Source organism: Sinocyclocheilus rhinocerous, unplaced genomic scaffold (genome assembly GCF_001515625.1).
Source record: "Sinocyclocheilus rhinocerous isolate Xijiao unplaced genomic scaffold, SAMN03320098_v1.1 scaffold1111, whole genome shotgun sequence".
NCBI lineage: Eukaryota > Metazoa > Chordata > Actinopteri > Cypriniformes > Cyprinidae > Sinocyclocheilus > Sinocyclocheilus rhinocerous.
The window spans coordinates 418,360-436,622 of NW_015655406.1; positions in this window are offsets into that span (position 1 = coordinate 418,360).

Consider the following 18,263-nt stretch of genomic DNA (forward strand, 5'->3'; position numbering starts at 1 on the left):
AATATTTATCCTAATTTGAATGTTGAACATATAAATTGTTTCTTGTCAGGAATATGAGCATATATGCAGTGACTTCACCTCTTGTGTGTTTTGTTGAAGTCCACGTCAGCGGCTGATACACACACGCACACACTCACAGTGTTAAGACATGTCAACAGAGCCCGTGAGATGACAAGTTGTGAATAATGATGGTTTACGACAGAAAAAAATGGCACACTCTTTAGCTGAAGAGGCCATAAATTAAGACCCATTAAGGGCTTTTGAAGTGTGGAAAGTCAACGCTGTGCTTGTTCAGTCCCAACACTGAGGCGTTTTTTTAGCTATCGCAGTTTGGACGCCTTAAATGTGAACTTGTTCTCTCTAGTTTAGAGTTCTTGCCTCATTTTATGGAAATTGAAATTAGAAGACAGATGAAGAACACTGTATTTATCTAATTCTGTGCAATCCTTCTTATAGTCGCCTTACTCTAAAGTACAACCTCATTACAAGCCTATATCCTGAAATGGCATACTGTTCTGCCAATGCAATTATGCAGTATGTTTATTGTGTAATGTATGCAAATTGGCAAACTACCATTCAAATGCTTGAGGGAAAAAAAATTAATACTTTTAATCAGCAAGGATGCACTAAATTGACCAAAAGTAACAGTAAAAACATTACAATGTTTTACATTGTATTTACATTACATACGATTTCTATTGCAAATAAAAGCTGTTGTTTTTAATGTTCTATTCATCAAAGAATCATGGTTTCTACAAAAATATTAAGCAGCATGACTGTTTTCACCATTGATAATAATAAGAAATGTTTCTTGAGCAGCAAATCATCATATTAGAATGATTTCTGAAGGATCATGTGACACTGAAGACTGGAGTAATGATGCTGAAAATTCAGCTTTGCATCACAGGAATAAATGACATTTTAAAATATATTTAAATAGAAAACAGCTATTTTAAACTGTAATAATATTTCACAATATTACTGTTTGCACAATGTATGCATGAAATACCCGCATGATTTCCTATATTTGTTTCTGAAGCATTAAACCGAAAGATCATTTGACCACACTTAACATGTTTACTGTTGCATACTGCATATTCGTTCACATACACTTAAAAATATTAAGTGTAGAAACAATTTTCACTCAGAAATTACTAATAAATCTCACAATTAATTACAAAGAAACAGTAAATAACACACTGAATAAATTATGAAAATTTGAAGTATAAAAGACAGAAATAGTATTTCTTGTAAAGTGTACTATTTATAAAAAATCATAATAAAATAATCACTATATGCTAGTCTGGATACTAGGCAGCATGCTAATATTTCATTATGAATATAGCCAGTGTATTATACATGACACACATTAAGTTTGATTGATTATGATCTTAGTTTGGACTCAAGTTATTGATAAGCTCAGTGAATTTATATACTATGTCACTCTATAAACTATACTGGGTTGTCCGCATTGATTGAGCTTGAATGTGCTGCTCGTACCCCTCAGTTAAGAATGCTGCCTATGCTAATGTGCATTTAACAGGTCATTAGCTATCACCTGATGCTCCTCTGGGTTCTGGGTAAAGAGAGAAGTATTTCAAGCAGTGATCTACAATACAGTTTGGGCTTCAGGTTACCAGCCTGGCCTGAATGCAGACAACCCAAGGTCCTTGGGGACAGTACGCGATCCGTTTTGACAGACGTGATGAATCATGTCTATGCATGACTGTGCCTCACATTGCCATTTGAATGCTCAGGCCCTCTTTTAGCTAGTCATTGGCACTGACAATACTGAGTGTCAGCAGATATCTGTGAATTTTGTTCATGGTCATTTTAACTGGGTTTGGAAGATGAGTGTTGCGTACAGCTGTCTAGTATGAGTGGCTGCTACAAACTAAGCAAGGGGTGTAAATACTCCCGTTTGAAACCCAGTCAGGCCACAAATACAGCTCTCAAAGGGGACGAATGTGTCTTCCTTGGCCCAAGTCCATATACACAGACAGACAGTGCTTCTGGTGTCTGACTGGGGTTTGATTCTTATGTTCAGAGTAATTTGGGAGTCTTCACTGAAGTTAATTGAATATTCACTGTAAAAGAGGATATTTGCTTTCAACGTTGAATATAATAAAATATGTCTCTCAGACAGCAAATCAGCATATTAGAATGATTTTTGAAGGATCAGTTGAAACTGAAGTCTGCAGTAATGGCTGCTGAAAATTCAGATTTGCCATCAAAGGAATATATTACATTTGAAAATATATTCAAAGAGAAAACAGTTACTTTAAACTGTAATAATATTTCACAATATTACCGATTAACTGTATTTTAGATCAAATAAATGCTGCCTTGGCAAGCATAAGACACTTCTTTCAAAATAATCTTCTGGTTTGGTTCTTGTGTCCAGTTCACTAAAATGATCTTATATTCCTTCAGACATTGAATATTAACTGTAGAAGGGGATGTTTGGCAGCATATTCTATAATACATTTGGCTTACAGTATGCACCTGAGAGACTGGAAGAGAAAGAGAAATTCACATACCTGCACGTACAAACATACTCAAAGCAAACCAACAAGACTTCTCCATTACTAATTCACTACTTGGCAGGATTTCCAGACAGCCAGCAGTCGCCTTCCCTCTCTTTTCTTCTGTTTTATCAACTATTCCTTTTGCTGGAACCCTCTGGAGAGAAAGACAGACGGCAGAGATAGAAAGCAAAAGTCAGAAAGGAAGTAGAGTCTTGCTTTTTTTTTGTGCTTTTTTTCAGTTTATGCATTATGCCTTGGTTCTCCACACAGGTTTGGAAAAAAACTCCAAAGAATTTTCCAAATACATCTCTGAAAGTATTCTTTCTGAGTTTTAACTCATGTCAAACAGGTATTAAGAGGCCTTTTAATGAGTTGTACAAGTTTGCATCGGAAGTAAATAAATAGAAATGACATCAGCAAACATTTTATTTTTGAACAAACTAACAGAATTTCTTCTAAATCATGATTAAATATTGACTTTCTACAGTATTTTGAAACTTAAAGTTACAAATACGTTTTTTGAACTGTAATTTTTTTTAAGCGACATTGTAATTGTAATATATAATGTTTCATACAAGATATATGCTCCTAATTTTAGATTGTGCTTCTTAAGTATTGAATATAATTTATTTGGTTATATTCTTTTTTTATATCATTTATTTGAGCTAGTAATTCTTCATTTTTATTTTGTCTTAAAAAGATGCATTTTTAAGGTAGACAAAAAGGTAGAAAATGGCATCACTTAGTTTATGCCAAACTGAGCATATATATATCAGATGATGCCTAATGGTCAAATTTTAATGGTAAATGAAATTCAGATTACGAAAAAACAAACACAAACAAAGAACATGGATATTATGTTTTTATTCTGATATGATGATTGAAAGGTAAAGTTTAGCCTATTTGTTAGATTGTGCTAAGTATTGAATATAATTTATTTGGTTATATTCTTTTTTTATATCATTTATTTGAGCTAGTAATTCTTCATTTTTATTTTGTCTTAAAAAGATGCATTTTTACATGCATTAAGTGTTTGTCATTGAAAAAAAAACTATTGACAAAAAGGTAGAAAATGGCATCACTTAGTTTATGCCAAACTGAGCATATATATATCAGATGATGCCTAATGGTCAAATTTTAATGGTAAATGAAATTCAGATTACGAAAAAACAAACACAAACAAAGAACATGGATATTATGTTTTTATTCTGATATGATGATTGAAAGGTAAAGTTTAGCCTATTTGTCTGTAGTACCTTCCCTTACCTAATGAACATTTACACAAGAAATGCATCTTATTTGCCTTTTTTAAAGAAACGGGAACAGATAGAAAACTACCTTTGTTGTCTCCTGTCATCGGGTCAGTGGGTCAGACTTTAGTTTGGTGGCTGCCTCGGGCAATAACACTTGTCACATTACACATTCAAAGCAACAAAGCTCCTGTAAGTGTGTCACGCCGAGAGAAACATTAACAGGTCTTCATGTGAGTGGGACAAATGCCAATTAAAAGCTTTGATTAATGAGGACTGACCACAGGACATCTGCCTCAAATGATTCTCTGTGAATGTCTTGGGCTCCTGTGGATGTTTGTCATGTAAATAACAACAGCGAATAACAGCAGGGAACACACACACACACACACACAGAGAGACACTCACTGCCTTTAAACTCATCTTAAACTCATTCAGTGTATGTTTGTGTGTTTTCATACTGCTATTGCATGTCATTTTTTAACAGACAAACAGGGGGGCTTTCTTTCTTTCTTTCTTTCTTTTTTAAGCAGCAAAACAGACAATATAAAACACAATTTAAATGTTTAAAAATTTTAATTGCTGAAAATGTACTCACCCTCAGGCCATCCAAGATGTATATGAGTTTTCTTTATCAGAACATATTTGGATAAATTTAGCATTACATCACTGGTTCACCAAGACTACCCAACAGCTTACAAAGTCTTCAACATGTAATTAAAATGTAATAAGCTCCATATGTGTTCACTCACCACAATTATGAAATTATTTCCTTGTAATATCAAAGTTTTATCTCGATTATAGGGAACATGCTGTACTATCTGCTGGGTTCATAGGCATAATTACATCATTGGCACACAGTCAGACCCAATCACAACTAAATGTTCAAAAACTAAACCAATAAATGTCAGTAAACAGAATACTACTTTCAATGTTGAATTACTTCTGCTAGTGTTTGTGGTAAAAGTTTATTGATTTGTTTTGTAAGTAAATGGAGAGTTTAAAAGAAACAGTTCCAGGGTTATTTTAAAAAGTTAAGCTCTGCCTATCTATGATTCTATCTGAATCCTGGATCTCTCTCCGTTTACGTGTTCAAGATTGTGTGTTATCCTATTATGGGAAACACAAACTGTTATTGATAGACAGAGAGTGCCAGCGGGTTGAGGACCTCAGAATGAACCCTTACAAACACGTTTTCAAGAAAGCCCACTCCTGCTTTAGGGCACCATGCCATCTCAACCCCTATGCCATCTCAAGCACTGGCAGCTTGGCACTGATCGCTAACTGCCACATGGCTTGATTAGACAGGCTGCCCTGTCCTTGGACAGTTCTCTGCATTGCACAAACACAAGCGTAATAATCTTGACATGATTTTTCTGCAGGCAGGAACAAGCTGCACCTTCCAATCTTCAAGATATGCATTTTCAGAGTTCACATACAGTTTGCCTTGTATTCTTTGATGCTTTCTACATTAATAAGGCAATCAAAATGTGTTAAAGCAATTTGATTTACAGCAGGGTTCCTCAAATCTTGCCCTGGAGGGCCAATGTGCTGCAGAGATTAGCTCCAACCCTGATTAGCTCCAACTCACCTACCTGTGATTTTCTAATGATCCTGAAGACATTGATTAGCATGCTCAGGTGGGTTTAATTAGGGTTAGAGCTAAACTCTGCAGGTGGACAAGTGGATCTCATGGGCCAGATTTGAGGATCCCTTATTTACAATGATGTAGGTTCACAACAGAGCATTGTGATTTTTCTGATGGAATAATTACGTTTTCAACATGTGGCAACAATAAAACATTTTTTGTCCAGAAAATTGTGAATCAACATGCCTTGCAGAAATATGAAAAATTCGCCATCGGGGAAAATGATCTGAGAGTTTAAATGAAAACAGAGCAGCCAAGAAGTCCTGGTTTTGGAATATGGCTTAAGTTTATAATCTTGTACATTTAATTGTGTGTGTGTGTATATATATATATATATATATATATACAGAATATATATTCACTGAGTAATCCACTGTCTTGATTACAATTTTCATTACTAAAGAAAGATGGCAGCAGCATTATGTTATTTTTACACAGATATTGAAATATCTATTAGTACATTCTGTTGACTTTAGCAAGCTTTGTTGCATTATATGCCAAAGATGACTGTTCAAAAATGGGAAAAAGCAAGTTTTTTCTCCAAAGATTTTGGGTCTTAACAAACTTTCTTTTTGGCATCTTCATTTTTAAGGCCCAATATGGTTCAGTTTCAGAGATAATGGGATCTAAATATGGCTCCAATTGTACACATTCGCAGTGGTCAAAAACCAAATGTGGGTCATTTGGTCAATTTTGGATTTCATCACTCTACATATTTATCTTCCTTCACAAAAAAATATTACAAAAAATTTGAGCCAGGGAAGTTTCTGAAATTTGGTTGATTTGACACGGAATGCCCCATATATAGCTTGCTAAATTCAGTACTTCAGAATGACTTAAAGGGACATTTGTTGGTCTGCATTGACTTCCATTGTAAGGAAAAAATATGAAAGTCAAAGGGGACCAGCAACTGTTCGGAAACCCACATTCTTTAGAATATCATTGTTTGTGTTCAAAAAAGAAATTCACACAGGTTTGGAATGACATGTAAGTGAGTAAAGGATCACAGAATTTTCTTTTTTGAGTGAACTATCCCTTTAAATCTCAGTAAATTCAGTCTTTCACGCTGTAGACAGTCATTAGTTGCAGGTGTATTAAACTCATGTGTTTACTGAGTCATTATTGCAGGTAAAGCTACAGGAAATCACTTCCCACGTGTATGTGTCAGTAGCAAACTGAGGTGGGCAGCCTTCCTTCCAACAAGTCAAGATGAAAGGAGGTCTTCAGGGCAATGAAAATACTGGAAACACCAATAGTATAAATCTCTCCTGTAATACAGCCCTGGGTCGTACTGTCCTCAAGCTCTTAATGACAATGGGGGGATAAAATCAGCGTTCTTCTAACAATACAACGAGATAAGCACAAGTTAAAAGGAAGTGGCCAATTATTACAAATGGGAGAGAGTGAGATTGTAAGCCGAGGGTGGAGACCAGGTGAATTGCATTTCCCAAAAGCCCCTTGCAGTCAAACGTCGGATCTGATAAGCCGCCGGGCCTTTGCAGACACCCATATCCCTCAACGTAGGTACTGAGGTATTAGCGTGACAAGATCCAGGTTTAAGTTATGGGACAGAGCATGTTAAAGGGGTCATATGATGCGATTTCAAGTTTTCCTTTCTCTTTGGAGTGTTATAAGCTGATTGTGCATAGATAAGATCCCTGAAGCAGATCATTGGGATGGAGATTATACTGTAGGACACACAAAAGGGCTGGGTGGGGACAGGCTGGTGCTTGGCGTGTGAATTATATCATGATCTTTTGGGGACAGGAGCAAGGCATGCACGACATGAGCATTAGTGATGGAAAAGACCCTCAGCACTCACGCGAACACACATACTCACGCGAATACTCCCAAATACCACCCAGACCACAACATGGAATCGCCCTCATCCTCTATGCATGTTTTCTTGTCTGCTGAGATACTATCTGCCGGTTCTTTGTTTAACACCAGCAAAACAAATCTGTTTGTCTTCACTCATAGTTAGAAGTGCACTTACCACTCCACAGCACTTTGATGTCACAGCAGGGAATTTTATCCATCGTTTTGTTTTTTGATTAAAGCCAGATAAATTGCCGACGAGACACTGCAGGTGAATAGGGTAAAAAAACAACAACTACTAGTTATCGCCTTACTTACCCAGCTGATTGATTACATTGATAATTGCCAACATTTTTTGTATTACAAGGTTTCTAAAATGATAGGTTTAGATATGCAAATGAGTCATTATTTAATGAAATATGCGCTAATTTGCATACATTTCTAGTACAAAAATCTAAACACTGGATGATGTCAGTTTCAAAATGCTTGTTTAATTTTTTTGACATATTAGAGTCAAAAGTTTGACATATTAGAGTCAAAAGAGAGAATTTTGGGTATCTCCTTTTTGTCACTCCTTAATTCAGAAGATGCTTAGAACGGACAGAAAACACTATATTTTCACAATTTTTTGGGGATTAAAATGTATATAATCAAGCAAATTATATATGAACAAATCCCCCTGTAAAAAACTTCAGGATATAGACAGGAATAAAAATGTAAAGTTTGGTGTGTGTGTAAGTGCTACTGAAGTGGACATTTATGGCTCAGTGTAGGAGAAAAAACACATTTTGAGAAAACGGCCTTTGAAAATATGTATTGTAATTGAAATCTATTGCCACAGATAGATAAAGTGCTAGAAAAAAAAAACACTTAACAGTGTCTTTTGGATGTTTTCTTTCCACTAGTCTGAAAAAACACTTTATGAAAAACCAAAAAGTCCAAAATCTCAAACTTGACAGGTGCATGAAAAAACAGTGTTTTTGCCTGCAGTGTCTCCCCTTAAGAAGCACAACAAATGTGACATGCAATTCTCAAGAAATATTAGAAAAATCATTATTTAAAGGAATATGTTAATTTGCTGAAAATGTACTCATCCTCAAGCAATCCATGATGAGTTGGTTTCTTAATCAGAACAGATTTGGATAAATTTAGCATTGCATCACTTTCTCACCAATGGATCCTCTGCAGTGAATGGGTGCCGTCAGAATGAGAGTCCAAACAGCTGATAAAAACATCACAATAATCTACAAGTAATCCACACAACCCCAGTCCATCAATTAACGTCTTGTAAAGTGAAAAGCTGCATATATATTATGGTATCATGATATCTCAATGTATCTTTGGTTGCATTAAAGCTCATACATTACTTGTTTTCACAGTCATAAACTGGTTGCAGAGGAAGTGTCTGGAATGCTTTATTGAGTAGATTTTTGTGAAGAAGCAATCAAACATTTTTATTGAAGAAAGTTTTAACCACAAACATGTTTGTGTGAGTCAAAAATGATCGGCATCTAGTTTTCCCTTACATTTTTCGTGATGTGGTATTTTCATCTGACGTTCCAGTAATTCCTTAATAATTGTGTCTTTTACCATGTGAGCTAATTGTTTTCAGATTTAGTTTGCTATTTTTTATATCAAAAGTTTGCTACCCCTAGAATGCACATGTGAGTTTATGTATATATATATATAACATTTGGGGTAGGTATGACATTTTTTTTTTTTTTTAAGAAACTAATATTTTTGTTCAGCAAGGATGCATTAAATCATAAGTGGAAGTAAAGACTTACATTGTTACAAAAACAATCATAGAAAATAGAAAAGATTTGAAGTTTTCACAACATTACTGTTTTCACTGTATTTTTGATGCAGCTGGTGAACATAAAATACTTCTTTCAAAAACATTACAAAAAAATCTTACCAGCTCTTTACTTTGAACAGGTGTGTATATATTAAGAAAAAAAAACATTGCCTTTACAGTGAATCATGTCTATTTTAAACATCAGATTTAGCAGCTTGTGAACAAACTAAAGAGTAGGTTCACATACAGTACATTTTAAATCATAAATCACAGTAAAAACAAATATCTGTCTAACATCTGACAGACAACATTTAACAAGTTTTTATGTCTTGGTATTTGTTTTATCAATAAAGGTGAATAATAACAGATATAGTGCAGAGGATCACTGGCTTAAGAAACTCTAGGAAACAACACACTGTCTGTCAGAATCCACTCTTATGTTTTTTTTTTTATGTGGCCTTAAATTTGCTTCTCACTTTTTTTGACAGGCTGACTGTTGCCAGTTCCATGATCTAACACCTGAATAGCGCCCAAAAAAAGTGATGGCTGATTTGAATACCCATGTGAGCAAGTCTTGACCTGGTTCATAACATCGTGAATGCAATACACTAGGGTTTGTGTGTCTTGGAGTTTGAGGGGAATCATGCTGGCTATTTTCCTGGCAGCAGCACTGGTGGATAGTATGTCTGTGAGGGAAAAGTGAAAATTAAAAACATCCACAGTGCTTTCTAATTCTGTCTCTGCTGCTTTCACTGTCTATATCTCTCTCACTTTCCCTCTCTCTGCTGGTATGTGCCCTGTTAGCCAAACGCCACTCCCACGACATCATTAATACTGTATTTAGGCCACTTTTTATTGAAACAGATTTAACAATGCACATATTTATATACTCAGATACTAAAACACTGAAAAGCCCAGACATGCATGTTTCCACTCCCTCCAGCACTATGATAGAACTTGCAATCCTTCTCTTAACATATTCTGACTAAATCTCTGTTGCTTTGACAACTTTCCTGTGTTTTCAGATATCAGTCCTGCCCCGGGCTGGTTTTGGGGTAATTACATTTCGGCAGTTTTCACCTTGATGTTGGAAGACTTTTGAAGAGGCTGAGAAGTTTCTGATGTCCCTCTGGGAGATTTGGAGACTGAAGCCTCATATATAAAAACGTACTTATTGTATAATCATCCTTAACCCTGTAAAGCCTGACATTTGAAATGATAGTCAGAAAAATATATATTTTTTAATTGGTTTAATTTATTATTGAATTGATGTATTATCATCATATTTAATACATCATGCTTTCATGGCTCATATATAGCTTGATATTCAGTAGGAGAATATGGAGCTCATACTCAAAGAGAAAAACTCAATTTTACTCAGAGGCCGAAACTGAGGAAAATATGCTGCAGTTGCTGATGTTTTTATGGTCCAAAAATAAGAAGTCTGATAGCTTGTAATGTCAATCAATGAGCTGTTTATAACAGTAAAACAGACTATTTGGATAAAATGCATATAAATATCAGAATCAGAATCAGAAAGAGCTTTATTGCCAAGTATGTTTGAACATACAAGGAATTTGTTCTGGGGACAGAAGCTTCCAGTACACAGAGACAACGACAACAAGATAATAAAAAATAAAGATATGTGAATAAAATACACACACACAGACACACATTTTGTCACTCCCAATTATAGATCTTCATCAGATGATATTTAAATGCGTGGTTTTTTAATGATCAAAGTTTTTCAGCAAAGTTTTGATCACATTGATAATTTTAGGCTTAAACACCATAATTTTCTAAATGTTCCTACAAGCAAGTTTTAAAAAATGCTTACAATGTGAAATTATATTACGTCATTACCAACACAAGGTGTATACCAACATCACAGGACGTGACAAAGCAGGGAAGTTACGTGAATGTGGATCTGACAAAGCAGTTTTAGAGGAAGCGGCTGGTTTCAGGAAGCCACTTTATAATAGTTAATGTTTCCTGTTTGGATGGTGTTTCCAAGTTGCTCTGAGGATTACAGTGGTGCATGGGAGTATATTGGAGCTGTGGGATAAATTTAAGTGTGAAAGCACATTGTGACATCATCACATCCCACCTGGTAACTGAGGAACCCTTGTCCACGTCCTGTGGGCGGAGAGGGAGGGAAAGTAAATGAGAGAAAAAAAAGTGCCGCACACTAACATTAACACGCCGCTGTGCATCAACATGCATTCATCATCTATTAGAGCCATCGACAACAATAACGGGGCTCTCGCTGACATTTACTGATCTGATGCAAGCAACCTGAGGCAACCAGGCAGAAGTGCCTAAGTCAACAGCCGCAGTACCTTGGTAACAAAAGCATTTCCAACGTGCCTAATCCTCCTGGCTCCTGACTACCAGAGCCCTGAGGATTCCATTCACACTAGACCAAAGAGCTGCCGCCATAATGCACCTTCATTTAGCTTTTGTTAGGTTCAAAACAATGAACTGCAATCATCACAATGAGCAGAAGACAGAGTACCCTGTAAAAAAATGTTTTGATTAAAACTGTACTGAACTGAGCTGTATATAATAACATTTAATGATGTAAGATTGATATGAAGGTGATTTATACTTTCATTTTTGAAAAAAAAAAAATATATATATATATATATTTACATGAAAGGATTGTTGAAGATAATATAAATTGTAATATAATTTAATTTACAATATTTTGCTTTAAAAGTACACAACAGTTCCAATTTTTTAAATCATTTTTTGTAAGTTTTTGAAAGAAGTCTCTTAAGCTCACAATGCTGAATTTATTTGCTAAAAAATACAGTAAACACAGTAATATTGTGAGATATTAATACCATTTAAAATAATTGTTTAATATATTTAAGTTAATATTTCAGTTTTTTAGCTGATAATTCAATGTTTTAAACATTTCAGTCAGGTTTTCGTAAATGCCATTCTACAGAGACTGCACTTTTGAAGGTTCTTAATGATATTTTAATATAATGTGATTCGGGTGATTTTGCAGTTCTTGTGTTCTTAGATTTGACGGCCGCTTTCAATACAGTCGATCATGCTGTTCTCATTGATCGTTTAGAACATTGTGTTGGTTTAAGAGGTGTCGCTCTAGATTGGTTTAAATCATATTTTGCAAATAGGAGTTTTTCAGTCAAGATGGGTGAACATTACTCGAGTAATGCTTTTTTGCCCTGTGGGGTTCCCCAGGGTTCTATTTTGGCTCCTTTGCTTTTTTCTTTCTATATGCTCCCTCTTGGCTCGATTTTTAGAAAACATGGTTTGTCATTTCACTGTTATTGTTATTACTCACTTTATTTTGGGATTAGCCAGACAGCTTTATCCCGTTTGCAGCTTGTTCAAAATGCTGCGGCTAGACTCTTGAGTGGGGTTAAAAAGAGGGAGCATATTATTCCTATTTTACGCTCACTACATTGGTTGCCTGTTCGCTTTAGAGTGGATTTTAAAATTTTGCTCCTCGTTTATAATTCTCTAAATGGTTTGGCCCCTTCTTATCTCTGTGAGTTATTGACTGAGTATCAATCCACTAGATCCCTTCGGTCTTCCAACCAGGATCTATTGTTTATCCCTAAGTCGAGGCTTAAGTGCAGGGGAGATCGTGCTTTCTGTATTGATGCCCCCAGGCTTTGGAACGCCTTGCCACTATTCATTAGACAAGCCTCTTCTCTTAATATTTTTAAGTCCAGGCTAAAGACATTTTTATTTTCTAAAGCGTGGCTGATGGGATATTTGTATGATTTTATAATTTTTCTGGTTGTTTGTTGTGTGTTTTTCTGTTTTTAATGACCTACTGGAAAGCACATTGGTGAGTTGTAATTATTTGTGCTATATAAATAAATTGTCATTTTCATTGTCATTAAAAATATAAGGCGAAGCTGAATTTTCAGCATCATTATTCCAGTCTTCAGTGCCACATGATCCTTCAGAAATCTTTCTAATATGCTGATTTGGTGCTCAAGAAACATTTCTTATTATTATAATCAATGTTGAAAAATGTTGTGCTGCTTAATATTTTTGTGGAAAACGGGAAACATTATTTTCAGGATTCTTTGATTAATATAAATTTCAAAAGAACAGTATTATTTATTTGAAATAAAAATATTTTATAACAATTAAAATTAAACAATACAATCTGTTTGATCAATTTAATGCATCCTTGCTGAATAAAAGTATTGATTTCTGAAAGAAAGAAAAAACCTTACTGACCCCAAACTGTTGAATGGCAGTTTGGCACTATTTCAGTCATATTTATTTGGTTGCTTATCTGTTGCTCTGTTTTAAAATAGTATTTTTTGTTTATTGTTATGGAGGTAATGATTTTCTATATACTTAAATGTATATACTTTTATTATTACTTTATCAGTGTACCAGTACTTTAGTATAGACACATTTAGAGACAATATAAGGTGGAATTGCAATGTTCAATATGGCCGCTGAATGTCATGGTTTTTAGTTAAAAGAGCCTTCTGGTGTATCCTGATTTGAGCTAAAAATGTAAATTTTATGACGCCAGTTGTCGGATTTAATTGGTGATTTAACATGTTATTGAAATGTAAGCGTATAGCAACAGTCTTGGATATTTCAGTCTCTTTTCATTCAAGCAGATTGGAGGTGTACTTACATGATTAGAAAATAGCTGCCTGGGGATGCTGCCAAGATGGTCGTTGAGTGAACTGACTTGCCTTAAAGGGACATTGGTATCTCATTAAAGTGGAGGAATAATGTAGGTTGCTTTCTTTCTCTCTTTCTTTGGCTAGAGCATCAGATACGAATGAACTGTATTACTAACAACATCATTAAATATAATTAAAAGTAACAATTATATTTATGACTAACTTTCATAACTAAGCAAGGATATTCATTTATAAGCGCATTTATAAGATCACTCTGAAGGTAATTTTCTTGCAGACGTATATATGAGCTCTATAGGTCTGAATGCTCCCACAATACTCTTCATCCACATATATGATCTTAGTAATGTATTTAAATAAAGATATCCAGTTTCAAAATGATTTGAGTCAAAGGTTTTATATGCTGATTGAGTGAATTGAAATTACGTTGCTTCTTGCTAGTTTTGCAACACTTTCAAAGTGAAATGCCCAATGTGTTGCGCTAAAAGCACTTTCAGTTTGATCAAAAACAGATGATTGTCCATCTAACAGTGGTTATTACATATCATGGTGGTTCAGAAATGAAATGTTTGGTGAAAAAAAACTTGTTGAAAAACCCATCCCTAAACCTAACCGACAGTGAACAAAAGCAAACATGAGATGAAAATGCAATCATGACATTTTAATTTACTTCTGCAAGTCTTTGAGGTCTTTTATCATGATTCATGTTTCACGGGATTTGTACCAGAGCGCCTCTCATTGTGAATACAACACTGTACCAGGTGGGCTACCGAGCAAGTTTACAATACCAGAAAAGCCCATACATATTAGTCTACAATTCATGTGATGTGGTAAAAGTATAGTAGCCTAACAATGCATTTTGCAAGGAACTATGCAAAAATAAGTCTTTATTAATCAATGATCTGCTCCTTTAATCATTATTTGTGTAAAATAGAATAATAGTTGTAGGAGTTTGCTGCACTAGTGTTCATTTCATCTGGAAAATGCTGTGAATTATATACAAAACTATAGAGTGAGGTATGTGTTGCCGGTCAGCCTCGGTTGTAATAAAAGTGGCTGCCAAATGCATAAATCAAACATACTGGTGGTTTTAAGATATGTGCGATGCTTTTGAGCACTGCAACCCAAGACAGTAATGATGGCATTTAACATTATGCATGATGTTGTGTTTCTCTGTTTCAGGTTTTTTTCCTTCTCTGTGGCTTTCCTTAATGCTTTAGTAGTGTTTCATGTGAAACAGCTCTGTTATGGAGATTTTATTGCTTGCAGGAGTTTGGGTTTTGTCCCCAATGTAGTCCAAGTCTTTGTATTCTGGGGTGTTCCGCCATTGTTCTGGGTGTGGTGGGTGGTGTCATAAGAGAAAAGAGATCCACTCAGTCCTATTCTCTCACAATAGCATAAAATCCAGGTTTAAGACAAAAATCCTTGCTTGTTTAGTTTACAATTTGTCCATTTTCTAATCAACCTATTTTTTGCATTGACACAAACATGATGTCATAGCATTTAGATGGCCTTAAATTTACAAAAGAGCTCTGTTTTGTATTCTATCGGGCGTAGATAAGACTATTTCAAAACCTCAAACACTGAGATCATTGTTTTCATTTCTTCGTTCAGACTCTTCTAATTGTGCATGCTTAATTATGCAATTTAACAAGCCGTTGCCATCCATCAGTCTAAGGTTTCTATAGAAATATATTTTTGTGTTCTGTAAACACATGCAGTGTTGTCTGCCTTCTTCATTGTTTGTGGTTCTTTATGATGGAGGATTTATATGATTTTTACAATGGCAGTTATGCTGGGTGGTTTGGCCTATAGCAAAAGTGCCAGTCTTGGCAAGGCTTTATTGCTTGCATTAGCATTAGCACTGGCATACACAAGAACAAGTCATACAATAATATAATATAATATAATATAATATAATATAATATAATATAATATAATATAATATAATATAATATAATATTATATTATATTTTTTCTTGCAATGTAATGAGGCCATACACATTTATTTCACCACCACCTCTTAATCTTTCTAAGCATGTCCAAGTCTTTTACATTTCAAAGTGCTTTCATTTTTCGTTGCTTACGATGATTGCTGACTCTATAATTGCAAGCTTTATCGGGATCAAGTATGATTTGATTTGACCCTCATGACATGATATTTCAGTAGTGGTTGATCTCTGTTTGTTTACTTTTTTAGATGATTGAGATACTACAGATGAAGTGCATTGTTTAACAAGTCACCGCACGATATCCTCCATCCTCCAGCCATTTTAAGATCTCTCTGATGAGATTATCGCAACTTCGATTAAAAATGGAGCTGGATCATTTTCCTAATGGGAGTTTGGGAGGAGCACATAATCACTTTTAGGCTTCATTTCTAATGGCAACAGTCATAAAGAAAATAGTATGTACACGGCTACTTACCTCCCTCCTTCCATGAATTCATCATGGAACTTTCCATAGCAATGTGCAGAGAATGCTAAACTAGAGTCATTTTGGCCTTTCCATTTTGGAAAAACAAGCTAAACTTGGTTATCCTTTCCCGCATGGCTTAAATGATATAAACACTTGAACTGAAGCCTGAAAGTGTTTTGATAGGAATTACTCTGTGTATCTTGGGCCTAATGTACAAAAATGCGTATTACAGTTTATTTTACACTGACTTGTTGTATAAAAGTTATACATTCAAACTTATGCATTCAATCTAGACAACTTTATAAAATGGATAGCTGAGAGAGAGAGAGATGTAGAGAGATCCAATCAAATGTTATAGTTGTTTTATAAATAATATTTTTTTAAGTTGTTTTTGCTTTAAAAACAAGTTTTATTGATAGATATGTGGCTGATTTTTCACTTTTTAAACTTTCACCCAGTTCCCTCTGGTTTTCATTCAGACCATCCAATCAGCATCTCCATTCACCCATATCAGTCAAAATTAGCATTTCATCATACTTCTGCCCTTCACTTCATCATTCATTTGTACTTTAAACTCCTTTAAACGGTCATTTTTATGGTCAAAGGTGAGATGACAGAATATCTTTTTTAGTCCAGTGGGCAGAGCATGTGCCCGCAAACCAGATCTGTGGCTCCCTTGGACCGAACCCAAACCCTGACGCATAAATGAATCATAACATAACCCTCCTATGATTTACACATGCATTTGCCTCTGTTTGTCAAGGTTGTTCCATTTGCACTGAATTAAATCAGTGTTTGAACTTGGTCAAATGGGGAGGCGGGGGCGGGGGGCATTGGCACCCCCCAACTCACTCCAACCCGAGCGTGTGTGTTCCCATAGAACGAGCCAGGATGAGGTCTGGACTGGTCTGAAATACATTACAGAGGACTGTTGAATTAGCAGTGCAGCACAGAGCTCTGGTTTGTGGTATTATTCAATTAAGGTGTATTTATTGAAGACATTTTTAAACACTGATTCTGTGTGGTGGAGGATGAAAGTGTAGTTTTACAGTACATTTGAATCTGTGAGTGAGTGAACTGGCACACACACACACACACACACACACACACACACTTGGCAGTGGCTCTGTTCCAGCGCTCTCGAGAGTGTGGTCTGTTTGTGTTGGTCTGTGGACAGCGGATTCAACCTCTTCCTTCCACATATAATGGATAAAAAGTGTAAGGAAACTAGTGAACGAGAAGGGAGAGAGACCATCTAGACGATCCTTGGCATAACTGTCATTCACAATACAAGCTCTTAAATTTTATTCTTCAGTTATTCAATACAGATGGTATTTTAGGCTGGCTACAAATAGCTTGTTGGTTGGTAATATATATATTATTTTATACTACTTCTACTACTATTACTACTATGCTATGATTAAATGCTTCTGAGAATTCAATACAAATGCAAAAAAACTGACAACTGAAACTATAAACCAAACAAATCCCTAAGCTCAGCCTTAAGAACAGCATGAGGGATGAATTTTTCTTGATTGAAATAAGCTTAAGTACATTTATATACAAATGTCAAACAGCTGAAACATAATGTTTTCCTCTCTCTTGAAGGTCCAACACATTTTATGTCCTCGCCCTGTATACAGGACCTTGGTGATGGTGACTCATAATATTTCATTCTGCCAAAGCATCAATAAAACTTCAGTTCTTATTTTGAAAGTTGACAAAGAGTGTGCCCGTCCACGATTCTCATATAAAACCTGTTTTCACAGCTGTAGAAAGAAAATGAGACCGGAACTTTGGGAAAGATGTAAAAACTGCTTTGAGTTATTTGGAGCAGAGTGTTTGAGCGGAGATGAAGACCTGTGGATGCTCAAGGTGAGAGGCAGAGGAGAGAACTTTTCTCATATATATGCTAATGAGAGAGACAGGACATCAGCTCTACCGCTGGCTTGTGCAGGAGGTTTTTTTTAAGTCATATCTTGTCACAGCATAAGGTTCCTATTGAGGCTGTAAGATTACTACATGTTCTCTCATGAATTCAACCACTTAATCTGCTGTAGTGTTTGAGGGTGTGTTGTGTGTGTGCTGTACATATGGGAAAGTTCTAGAGTGTGTGTCCATCACTGAAGAATACTTACACCGTAGTTT